The sequence below is a fragment of the Schistocerca serialis genome, chromosome 6 (genome assembly GCF_023864345.2).
Source record: "Schistocerca serialis cubense isolate TAMUIC-IGC-003099 chromosome 6, iqSchSeri2.2, whole genome shotgun sequence".
NCBI classification, from domain to species: domain Eukaryota; kingdom Metazoa; phylum Arthropoda; class Insecta; order Orthoptera; family Acrididae; genus Schistocerca; species Schistocerca serialis.
Window position 1 is genome coordinate 169,381,581 of NC_064643.1, and position 12,034 is coordinate 169,393,614.

Genomic DNA, 12,034 nt, shown 5'->3' on the forward strand with positions numbered 1-12,034 from the left:
AGCAATTAATGGTTTATACAATCAAATGCTTAAGTGAGGTCACAGAACAATCCTGCGACTTTGCTAAACTTGTCTAAGGCAGAACAAATTTTTTTCACAAATTCATTTACGGCCTCTATTGTGTTTTTGCCTTTCTGAAAGCCGTATTGATTATCTGACAGAATGTTTGATTGTTTTATAATTTTTTTCATTTTCATTACTACCACCTTTTCAAATATTTTTTAGAGAATTGGGATTATAGAGATTGGGCAGTAGTTCCCCATATCTTCTATTGAGCCTTTTTTGAACAAACGTTTTACCTCTGCATGGTTCAGGACGTCTAAAAAGTGGCCTTCTTCGAGTGATTTATTAATTATTGACCAAAGGGGGTGAGCTATTATCCTGGAAGCTGATTTAACTTCTTTAGTAGGTATGCCATCCCACCCTGCGGAATTTTTCTTTTTGAGCTTCTCTACATCTTTGGCTGAAATTCTTCCGCCTTTTGACCTAATTGTACGTTTTTGGTATAACCCTCTACATCTGCAACTGATTTTTATACATTTATAAAAAAATTGTTAAAAGATTCTGAAATGACAGCTGGATTTGTTATAGTTTTATTTCCGACCTTAACTGTGAAGATAACTTTGCTGTTAGTTCTCATCCCCAGTTCTGATTTTACGACAGACCAGACTGCCTTTGATTTGTTTTCATGAGCACAGATGTATATATTATTTACCATTTCTTTTGCAGCTTTCACTACCCTTTTAAATAAGCCTTTATATCATTTGACATAATTTATGAAAGCAGGGTCTCTGTTATATTTCAACTCCTTGTGCAGTTGTCTTTTCTTCCAACTGGATATTTTTATTCCAGTGGTGATTCAAGTTACCTTATTTGACACCTTTGTATGGAATACTCTAAATGCAAATATTTCATTAAAAACATGTAAGAAACTTTCTAGAATCCTGTTAAATTGTACAGAAATTGGAGTATCATCTTCAACTTGCCACTCCACCTACTTTAGAGCAAAACTGTTTTAAATTTTCAGCAGTAAAATGTCTTTTGCTATAAGTATTTTTAGTGCTTGGTTCATTTGCATTTTCTATTTCAATGAACAGAGCAGAGTGGTCCGAGAGTCCTAATTCCACACGTAACTTCTTTGCATCATCAAATCTATAATTTGTCAAAATGTTATCAATACAGTTTCCTGTAGTTTCGTTTTCTCTTTTGATTTCTATGAAGTTTACCTTGAAACCAAATTTTTGGATTAAGGTCATAAACTTTATTGAGTCATTTGTTTGATTTAACAAATTTATATTGAAATCAGCTGCTATTAATACCTTTTACTTTTTCTCTTTGATGACTTTCTGTAAAAGATTTTTTAATTTTGGTAAAAGTAATTTTGTTATCTCTAGACCTGGGATTGTGTATATAGAAACACTAATAATATTTTGTGTTTCTAATTGAATTGAGCAGCTTTCAAGTACTACTTCTTCAGTAAGGAAATTGAAATCGTCTTTTACTTTATGCTCTACAGAGTTATTTACAAAGTGTGCACAAGCGTCAATGAGTACTACTTGTTCTACAAAAACTAGAGGCTACATTGAAATTTTTTAAGTTATTTAAACTTATGATACTATCTTTTGTAAGCCAATGCTCGTTTAAACAAACAATTCTAATATTTTTACATTCTGAGAGCAAATTTATAGTTCATCAGTTTCATTCATTCCTTCATTTTGATGGGTTGTAACCATGCCATTTACGTTCAAGTGCATTAAACAAGTGCTGTTTTTTGCCTATGGTTTCAAGCATAGCTTTTTTTATAGGATTTTTCTCTTCCTAGATTCTTTTTCCATATTTACAGTTTTTGTTGGAAATGTTTGGGAACCAATACAATCATGAATAAAAACATTTCTTAGCTTTGTATTTGCCTTAGGCTCACTAGCGCTAAAAAAATCCTTTAAGTGCAATGGCTATTCGATTTTTCTATTTGGGAGTCGAGTGGTTGTTGCTGTCGTACTGGCTGTTGGTGGTGGATTGATTTCTGCTGCTGGGCTGGCTGTAGATGGTGGGATGGTTTCACCTGTGGTCTCAGTACATAATATGTCTTCAAGTTGGTGAGAGTGATCTGCTTCTGCTAAAAAGATTATAGTTTTTTGTTTAAACCAATCCGTAATTCGTGTTTTTCTGGCGATTTTTAATCTTGGTGTATGTGTCCTCATGACACAGGTACTGGTAAATAGTTTTTTTGCTAAAAGTTATTTTCCTATGAGCTATGAAAAACCTTCGACCTAAGCCATGTATGTCAATAACTTCTACATTCTGAAAGTCAGAACATATTTCAGAGATTTGTTTGTTAGCAGCACAAATTTCACGGTTAACACACGACCAGATAGGCAAGTCATAACGAATAGTGGTGTGTATTAATTTGTTTGAACAGTTCTTCGGTTCTTTTATTAACTTGTTCGTTTCATTACGATAAACATCGTTTGAGCCACCTCAAATTACTACAAAATCATCTTTATGGACATCTGAGCAGAATTTGTTTGTTCTGTTATCTCACGAAACGGTGCTCTTGGGTTGACAAAGCCTGATACCTTTAAATTACATTTTTCTGTCAACAGTGCAGAAATTCAATGTCCATGGCTATCATCTAAAACACAAAGATATTTTTTTACTTTTTTTTGCATTCGATGTTAGAGAAACATGAGTAGCTTATTATCAAAGATGGACATCTATCCTTTTCAAAGAACTGATATATATGTCATTTTTTACTATGAAATGTGGAACTGTTATATTTCCACGCTGCTTGGTGCACAATTAACTTTAATACTGCAGAAATCATTCTGCAAAGTACTCAACATCAATTTAATTAGATAAACCAGTTAAAATTAACTTTGAAAACACAGACGTCCATCCTTGAAACAAAAAAATATGGAGATGTCCAGTTTTGATGTGAACATACTTGCAGGTGTGTAGGAAATGGCTTCATAATGCTGTGAATCTTTTACAAGGGTATCTGCTGTGAAATTGTAGGAATTTGGGCATAATGAGAAAGAAATTAAGTTTTAAACCATACTATTTTATTGAATAAAATAAAAAAATACAGTAATTGTAATAATCTTTTAAGTGTAACACACAAAATAAGGTGTAACTTTTAGTGATGTTTTACTTGTTATGCTCATTTACAGGATTTTGAGTAGTAATGAACCATGTTTTATTTGCAAGTTCTTACATTAAGAGGAAATTGCCACAGAAAGTTAAAATTTTTAATTTACATTTAGGCATATAATTTCAAATAGGCTTGAATCTGATCTCAAATAGCCATCAAAACGAGGTCATTGCCAAAATCGTTCTGCCTTCTTAGATATTATTACACATCGTCCACTGTTGTTTACACTGGTAGGTTTGCTAATATGTCTATTTGATTGGTTTTGGCCGTTATTTTCACTCTGAAGTGCGAGTGGTTTTTTTACGCACTTTTGACTATTATTTGCCACTGATCCATTGTAACCAGTTGTGCACATGATTTTTCGATCTACTTCAGTTTTCTGTATCCCGTTTATACCTGATAATTTGCTTCGGATGTTACTTGGAGCTGCTGCTTGTAGCTCCCGGTTTTCGTCTCGAAGATTACTGATATCTCGCTACAGAATATCAACGACTAGCTGAAGGCTTTGTAATTGTTCCTTCAGCGTCTCAATTTCACTATTACAGTTATTACAAACTCGGTTTTTTACAGTAAAACTATAACTTTTAGTCAAATTCACATCACTTGCTTCTTTACTTGACGCCATCTTGTCTACGTCTCCACTTAGCAACAGCACAACACGACGTGTTTTTGCTCATTTCACTCAGAAAATACCATGAACAACTCATAAGATCACGGAAGATATCATTTCGTACCGGAATCGCTACAGATCACAAACTTCACTCAAGAGAGTGAAAAAGCATCACTACCAACAATGGTGTAAGTATCGAGGACACTGCGCAATAGCTGCCAGGGTAGCTGCCCACTGACGTCACGCCAGGGGTCTGGCAAGCGGCAAACACGCGGAATGTAACACTGGTCGGGCCGACAGATCAATTCGTCTGTAGAAGATCAGCGGACATATGGTGCGAGGTGGCTATTAGTGGCCATTGAGTGTTGTATATAAAGTATGGATGTGGCTACCCGGTGGTAGTACTCGTCAAATTGTTAACCTTGTTACACAAAATACGTAGCATAGGCTACAAATTAAATTACAAGCAATAGGTTACAACTTGGTTTGTTCACTGTTATCTTTACGATGAAAAATCATATCTTTCTGATTGTTTAAAAAGGTATTTTTGTTATAGAATGCTTCACTGTCAACCACGACCCTACCACCGTTTCAAATGTATTTTCATGCAATTCCATAATGTTCTGCCTTCTACTTAATCCAAGGAACGTGTAGCATTTTCCTTTTTCTGGTTACATATTAGGCTACTTCAGATTTAATTTCGTACCTGTGTACATTCTGTTTGGCATGCAGTCTTTCGAGCAGGACTACCCGGACGAACTGAGTGGTAACCAAATATTTTTTGTGCTCAACGAAATATTGTTTACGAGAAGTAAAGTTACTTACACTAAAAATAAACTTTCTTTTGCAAGAGGAGGACTTCCGTTTACTCGAGCAGAGTTTCCGAACAGAAGTATCACGTATTATATGTACGAGGACGGGTGTGCAATAAGCAGGTACCTCTTTAGTATAAACTTGTAAGGTACTAAGGCCTCGCTTCCTGTCAAGCGGGCTTACAGGACCCCCCCCCCCCCCCCCCCCCACTTCCTGACAAACAGGGAAACATGGTGATAAATGTGACAAATGATACCGGTAATATAAATGTTCAAAACATTGTGAAATCTAACCGACACTGTTTCTCCCAATTTAAACAATGTTTTTAAAATCTGATATAAATAAAAGTTGGTTTACAGCTGGTATAAAAATCGCCCTCGCAAGGAAAATATTTGTATAACCGAATAAAAAACAGAAACCTCACTAAATAGGCTACGCAAAACTACTATTCTATACGTCTAGTAGTAAGTAACAGTTCATTCGCACTGTTAACTCGGAAGCACATTCGAAACCGGAAACAATGCCCGGGAGAATCTTCACTAGTATACCTAAAAATATTTTCTTTATAATCTGTTATAGGGATCGTGTTGATAGAATTTAAAATGTTCATATTAACTTTTGCGCTGCAAGCTGTTGGCTTCTCACGAGGTCAGTAATCCTGGTTGCCCCGTTCTCTGTAAAATAAACTTGAAATCGCACGAAGGTTTTTTAGGCGAAAGAAGGATAGTCGTTGACGTAAAATAGATGCAACTTTGAAAACGTTGTTACTTGCTGCGCTTTTTAAATCTTTTTATACATGCGACCCATGTAAGATGTCAATTCCTTTGCAAGAATGAAATTATTCAAGTGCTTGTTTATGTTTACTCTTTTTCATAATAGTTGCAGTTTTAACACTTCTGTGCCCATCAGATGAGAATTTTCTTCTTCGGTGGTATAATTTACTCTACATGGAAACTCGGCGTAATTTTGTTTACAGTTTTCGTTTCCCGCAAACTCAAAAGAGAGTTTAGCGCTGAAGGTAATCACTGGACCCCTTTGAATCACGTAAACTGCTGTAGTATAACGCGATTTAGTTTCCGGATGTTTCCTTTTTCTTTATTTATGTATTATTCAACCTTAGAAAATGAGTATTATTGTACTGATGTCCTCAATGAATGCACATGTATTTCTTATAAAATGTACACAAGTAAGAACACAAATACCAATGCATACTATGTCGGGAAAGTCCAAAACAGCACAAATAACATTGTTCTCAGCAAATGTTACATGTTTGAATAACATAAACCTATTTTTCCCTTCTGTTGTAAATGTTTCGACGATAGAAATGAAACATTCATAAAGAACATTTGTATCCACGTCCATACAGTGTAAACTATATGAATTACACAGCAAGGGCTACTTGCCATTGCCCAACATATTATGATTTCCTCCTATTCTGTTTGCATGTGAAGAGCATAAGTGCCTCTATGTGCACGTCGGTTTAACTGTTTTATGGTCTCTATGGGAACAATTTGTAGGAAGCTACAGTACATTCCTACATTTGTCATTTAATGAGGAACTAGGACGTAGCACAATTGCAGGATGGAGGCAGTAATTGCAGATGAGACCAATGCTTACTGCCCTTGGAGAGGGGAGGGGGGGGGGGGCGAAGGGCTCGTCTGGTGTTTACCAAGAGAGGTGGCACCGCATTCGGCCTTCCAGGTTTAGGTTTTCCATGATTTCCCAGAATCATTCCAACCACATGCTGGAATGGATTTTTTGAGAGGGCAAAAAGGATTTCATTCCCCACCCTGTGTTCCCTGTCCCATGCAACTGAAACAGGATACCATCTAATACTCTGAATCTGTGGTGCCGTGAGAAGTATGTTTTAAAGCTTGCCTCTGATCCTTACTGCAGGAGCTCCAGCTATCTATGCAAACAGATAACCTTACTTGTTGAAGTACTGACTCCCAGTCCATAAATGTAGCCACTATGTGAACAGTGATAGTGTGTTATTATTCTTTAGTATCACGCATTTTGTTGTCAGTTTAAAAGCAAGTTTGCTGCATGTCTGTCAAACTTGTTGTCAAGTTTCATAGGTAGGCAGCAGAGGATATGGTTGGGACGTAGCCTTCATCTTTGATGGAATGTTAAACCCTAATTTTCCTTCCTTTTTCTTACTTCATATAACTTTGAAAATCGGCTGTACACTTGATACCCCAAAAATCACATGAGTCATTATAAGTGAGATGGAAAGTGATAAAGGATCTCTTGTCAAAAATTATGGATTTTTTGCATTCAGCATTAAATTCTGAACAATTTGGAAAACAAGAAAAGGAAAAAAAGAAACAAAAAGATTTCTGTTGCTAAACTTGGGTGAGTTATGACAAGGTGAATATCTGTGATGGAAAAGAGATGTTTTGAGATAATGAATTTTAATCTTTCACTTTATTACCATGGTTTAATTGGACATATTTAAGAAACAAATTGTGCATATAATGTCCCTTGCTAAATGATGTAGTGTTTGTTTATGTTTAACACTATGTGTTATGTTGTTAGCCCACTTAAGATCTATAGCACATTGCAGTGTACATAAATTTAAAATCGACTGAATTGGCCCTAAGTTGAGAGAAATTAGTGAACTCCATGTTTTTTTGCAAAGTATTGGTATTTTTAGTCAATGTTATGACCAACTGCAAATTGGCAACATCTGTAGCCATTTCTAACTATTATAAAAAGAGCCCACATATCTTGTTCATCATTTTTGTAATTACAGAATTTTCTTTTTTCGTACAAAACTACTCTGAGCTCCTTAAAATGCCTCTCAAATGTAGTAAATGATATTTTGTGAAGCATTGCATACAAAGTTGCAAAATTTTGTAAAGGAGCTTCTTGTAAGGTCTATGTTATTTCCACATAACAACAATAAGTCTGTTTCTAGAAGACTGACATTGATTGCTTTTATTGATATTATTGCCCCCTGCTGGTTTAAAACAATTTTCAGACCAAATCAGGTCTGTAAAGAAAGAAGTAAGTTATTATAATTTACAAAAAAATGAAAATGGTTCTTTTAGAGCATATCGAACATTTTTGTCTGTACTGAAAATTTTACTTCTGCAACAAAAGGTCCCTTTTTGCTTTCTGTCTCACATATGTGTTTGTTCCAAACTGCATATTTAGGATTACCATTTTTTTTCACTGGTTGCGGGAATTGTAAATATGCATTACTGAAATGAATTTTTAAGAAACACTGGCAACTTGGCTTGGCTAATTTGGTTTGTAATTCTCCTAGTCAAGGCATCGGATATGCACCTGTACTGTAGGTGAAGTTTGTAGTGGCTTTTAAATCATCACAAATTCTTATTGCACTGCCTGAGATTTAAATTATAAACATAGACATTCCCCAACAGTCTGGATAGACAGGCTATGTAACCCCTACATCTCATAGTCTGTGCAACTCTGATTCAACTGCCTCCCATCACCTCACAGAATCCAGAACCTAAACAGACCCACAAAACAGTCATGAACCTTTCCTCCAGAAGCCTTAGCCCCACAGAAATGTCAGTCCTTTCCAAAGGCCTCAGCTTTTGCCCCACTCCCAAATTCAATCATACAGGACTTGTTAAAGACCTTCTCTCCTTTTCCCGGTCCCTACAGTGGAAACACTTTTTCGCAACCAACTCTTCCAATCAGACTCAACCAAAGACCAATATTGAACCTTGCCTAACTCAGTTCACACCTCCATCCAACTGTGATCCACCCCCACTGCCCCCAAACCACCCCCTGGTAACTTTCCAGAATTCTTAACCTCAAACCTTGTCACACCATCATTCCCTAAATCCCTCAACTTGCAAACTAAGCTTTATCTCCTCAGAAAGAACTGCAGTCCACCACTGACATGGTGGACCACAAGCTGCTGCTTATGAAGCTCCAGAAGTATGGGATTAGAGGTGTAGCCCACAATTGGTGCCATAGCTACCTTAGTCAAAGAAAGCAATATGTAGAAATAAGAAAATCAGAGACATTCAGGCACTGTAGGTCAGATATACTACATACAACAAATGACGTCCCTCAGGGATCTGTCCTTGGCCCTATTCTCTTCATATTGTTCGTAAATGATCTCCCAGAACACATACCAAATGCCAGCTCCTTTCTGTATGCGGACGACACAAATATCCTGATAACCAGTAGAGGTGACACATTGCAAGATGCAGTTAATGAAACTACTTGTCATTTACAAATGTGGTTTGAAGCAAAGAGACTACTCATAAATACTAAAAAAACTATGAATTTCCATACTAGACAAAATCTAACCCTCTTCAATGCAGTTATAGTTATCGGCAAAGATGACATTACGAACAGGAAGGACACCGAATTTCTTGGACTTACCATCAGTAACACACTAAATTGGAAACCACATATTGAGGCATTGTCACAAAAGATTAGAAAAACCATCTATCTGTTACGACCATTAAAAGACATAGCTAGTGTAGATACCTTGAAGCTGGTGTACCTTGCCCTGTTTGAGTATGTCTTGAGCTATGGCTTAATCTTCTGGGGAAAGAGCTCTGATTCTCTCATAACTTTCAAGTTACAAAAACAAGTAGTAGTAGTTGTTGTTGTGGTCTTCAGTCCTGAGACTGGTTTGATGCAGCTCTCCATCGTACTCTATCCTGTGCAATCTTCTTCATCTCCCAGTACCTACTGCAACCTACATCCTTCTGAATCTGCTTGGTGTATTCATCTCTTGGTCTCCCTGTACGATTTTTTCCCTCCACGCTGCCCTCCAATGCTAAATTGGTGATCCCTTGATGCCTCAGAACATGTCCTACCAACCGATCCCTTCTTCTAGTCAAGTTGTGCCACAAACTCCTCTTCTCCTCAATCCTATTCAGTACCTCCTCATTAGTTATGTGATCTACCCATCTAATCTTCAGCATTCTTCTGTAGCACCACATTTCGAAAGCTTCTATTCTCTTCTTGTCCAAGCTATTTATCGTCCATGTTTCACTTCCATACATGGCTACACTCCATACAAATACTTTCAGAAACGACTTCCTGACACTTAAATCTATACTCGATGTTAAAAAATTTCTCTTCTTCAGAAACGCTTTCCTTCCCATTGCCAGTCTACATTTTATATCCTCTCTACTTCGACGATCATCAGTTATTTTGCTCCCCAAATAGCAAAACTCCTTTACTACTTTAAGTGCCTCATTTCCTAATCTAATTCCCTCAGCATCACCCGACTTAATTCTACTACATTCCATTATCCTCGTTTTGCTTTTGTTGATGTTCATCTTATATCCTCCTTTCAAGACACTATCCATTCCGTTCAACTGCTCTTCCAAGTCCTTCACCGTCTCTGACAGAATCACAATGTCATCGGCGAACCTCAAAGTTTTTACTTCTTCTCCATGGATTTTAATACCTACTACGAATTTTTCTTTTGTTCCCTTCACTGCTTGCTCGATATACAGATTGAATAACATTGGGGAGAGGCTACAACCCTGTCACACTCCCTTCCCAACCACTGCTTCCCTTCCATGCCCCTCAACTCTTATAACTACCATTTGGTTTCTATACAAATTGTAAATAGCCTTTCGCTCCCTATATCTTACCCCTGCCACCTTCAGAATTTGAAAGAGAGTATTCCAGTCAACATTGTCAAAAGCTTTCTCTAAGTCAACAAATGCCAGAAACGTAGGTTTGCCTTTCCTTAATCTAGCTTCTAAGATAAGTCGTAGGGTCAGTATTGCCTCACGTGTTCCAGTATTTCTACGGAATCCAAACTGGTCCTCCCCTAGGTCGGCTTCTACTAGTTTTTCCATTCATCTGTAAAGAATTTGTGATAGTATTTTGCAGGCGTGACTAATTAAACTGATAGTTCGGTGATTTTCACATCTGTAAACACCTGCTTTCTTTGGGATTGGAATTATTATATTCTTCTTGAAGTCTGAGGGTATTTCGCCTGTCTCATACATCTTGCTCGCCAGATGGTAGAGTTTTGTCAGGACTGGCTCTCCCAAGGTCGTCAGTAGTTCTAATGGAATGTTGTCTACTCCCGGGGCCTTGTTTCGACTCAGGTCTTTCAGTGCTCTGTCAAACTCTTCACGCAGTATCATATCTCCCATTTCATCTTCATCTACATCCTCTTCCATTTCCATAATATTGTCCTCAACTACATCGCCCTTGTATAGATCCTCTATATACTCCTTCCACCTTTCTGCCTTCCCTTCTTTGCTTTGAACTGGGTTTCCATCTGTAAGTAGTATGAATAATGAAGTGAAAAAAAAGAACTGAACACTGTAAACCACTATTTCAACAGCTAAAAATCCTGCCACTGCCATGCTTCTATATATTGGAACTAGCTTGTTTTACAGTACAGCACTTGGACGCCCACAACAGAAATGCAGACCACCACACACATGACACCAGAAACAAAACACAGTTATAAATTAGAGCCCACAAAACAAAATTATATGCGAATGGGGTTAAATATATGGGCATTAAAATATACAACCACCTCCCAATAGACATAGAAATAAGCAAAAGCCCAAAAATAATGAGAATTAAATTAAAGGAATTGCTACTAATTTCTTGAAACAAAATTGTAATTACTTGCAATAAGCTGTTTATTCAGTTGTAGATGTTTCTACTTAGTAAGATAATTTAATTATTGTTTGTTACTCATATTCTCTCTGTATCTCTTATGTGTATTCTGCTATGTGCAGTATGCACCACCGTCATCTCTCATCACACACCACCTTTTTTATATTTTGTCTATATAACCTATATGTATTCTGCTATGTGGGTTATGTGCCACTACTGTCATCACTCACCATATATCATCTGAACATAATTTTTCAAATTGACTTGTCCTATATCATGATGTGCTTGGCTGTACAAATTGTATGATCTACAGGACCAATAACAAATCAAATCAAATCTAAAAACTGATCCTGACCTTATAAACCTACCTGTGGACAAAGGATCCATCACTGTTGTTTTGAACTGCAAGGATTATGTGGCGGAAGGACTCTGCCAGCTGTCAGATACTTCCGCTTACAAACCTTGCCACAGTGACCCCATTCCAGTAATCCAGGAGGATCTCCAGTCACCACTCAAATTCTTAGACTCATCCCAGAACCTCTCCCCGGAGTCCATCTCTCTACTTACCCCTACTATCTCCTGCAGTCCCACATTCAACATGCCTCCTAAAGTCCATAAACCTAACCACCCAGAATGCCCCCTTGTGGCCGGTTACTGTGCCCCCACTGAGAGAATCTTTGCTCTCGTAGACCAACACCTTCAACCTATTACCCGGAACCTACCCGCCTATATAAAAGATACCAACTATTTCCTCCACTGATTCTCCACAGTTCCTGTCCCTTTACCACATGGTGCCCTGCTCATCACTATTGATGCCACTTCCCTTTACACTAAAGCTCCTAGTGCCCATGGTCTTACCACTACTGAAC

The 12,034-nt window shown here is 37.3% G+C and overlaps 1 protein-coding gene across 1 annotated transcript in view; it reads left to right on the forward strand.

Moving 5' to 3' along the window:
* The first annotated feature begins 4,650 nt into the window (after positions 1-4,650).
* LOC126484716 (dynein intermediate chain 2, ciliary-like) overlaps positions 4,651-12,034 on the forward strand; it is a 70,015-nt gene continuing 62,631 nt past the window's right edge. The window contains exon 1 of the mRNA XM_050108312.1: positions 4,651-4,696. The gene's annotated coding sequence lies outside the window, so the exon portion shown is untranslated. The remainder of the gene's footprint in view (positions 4,697-12,034) is intronic.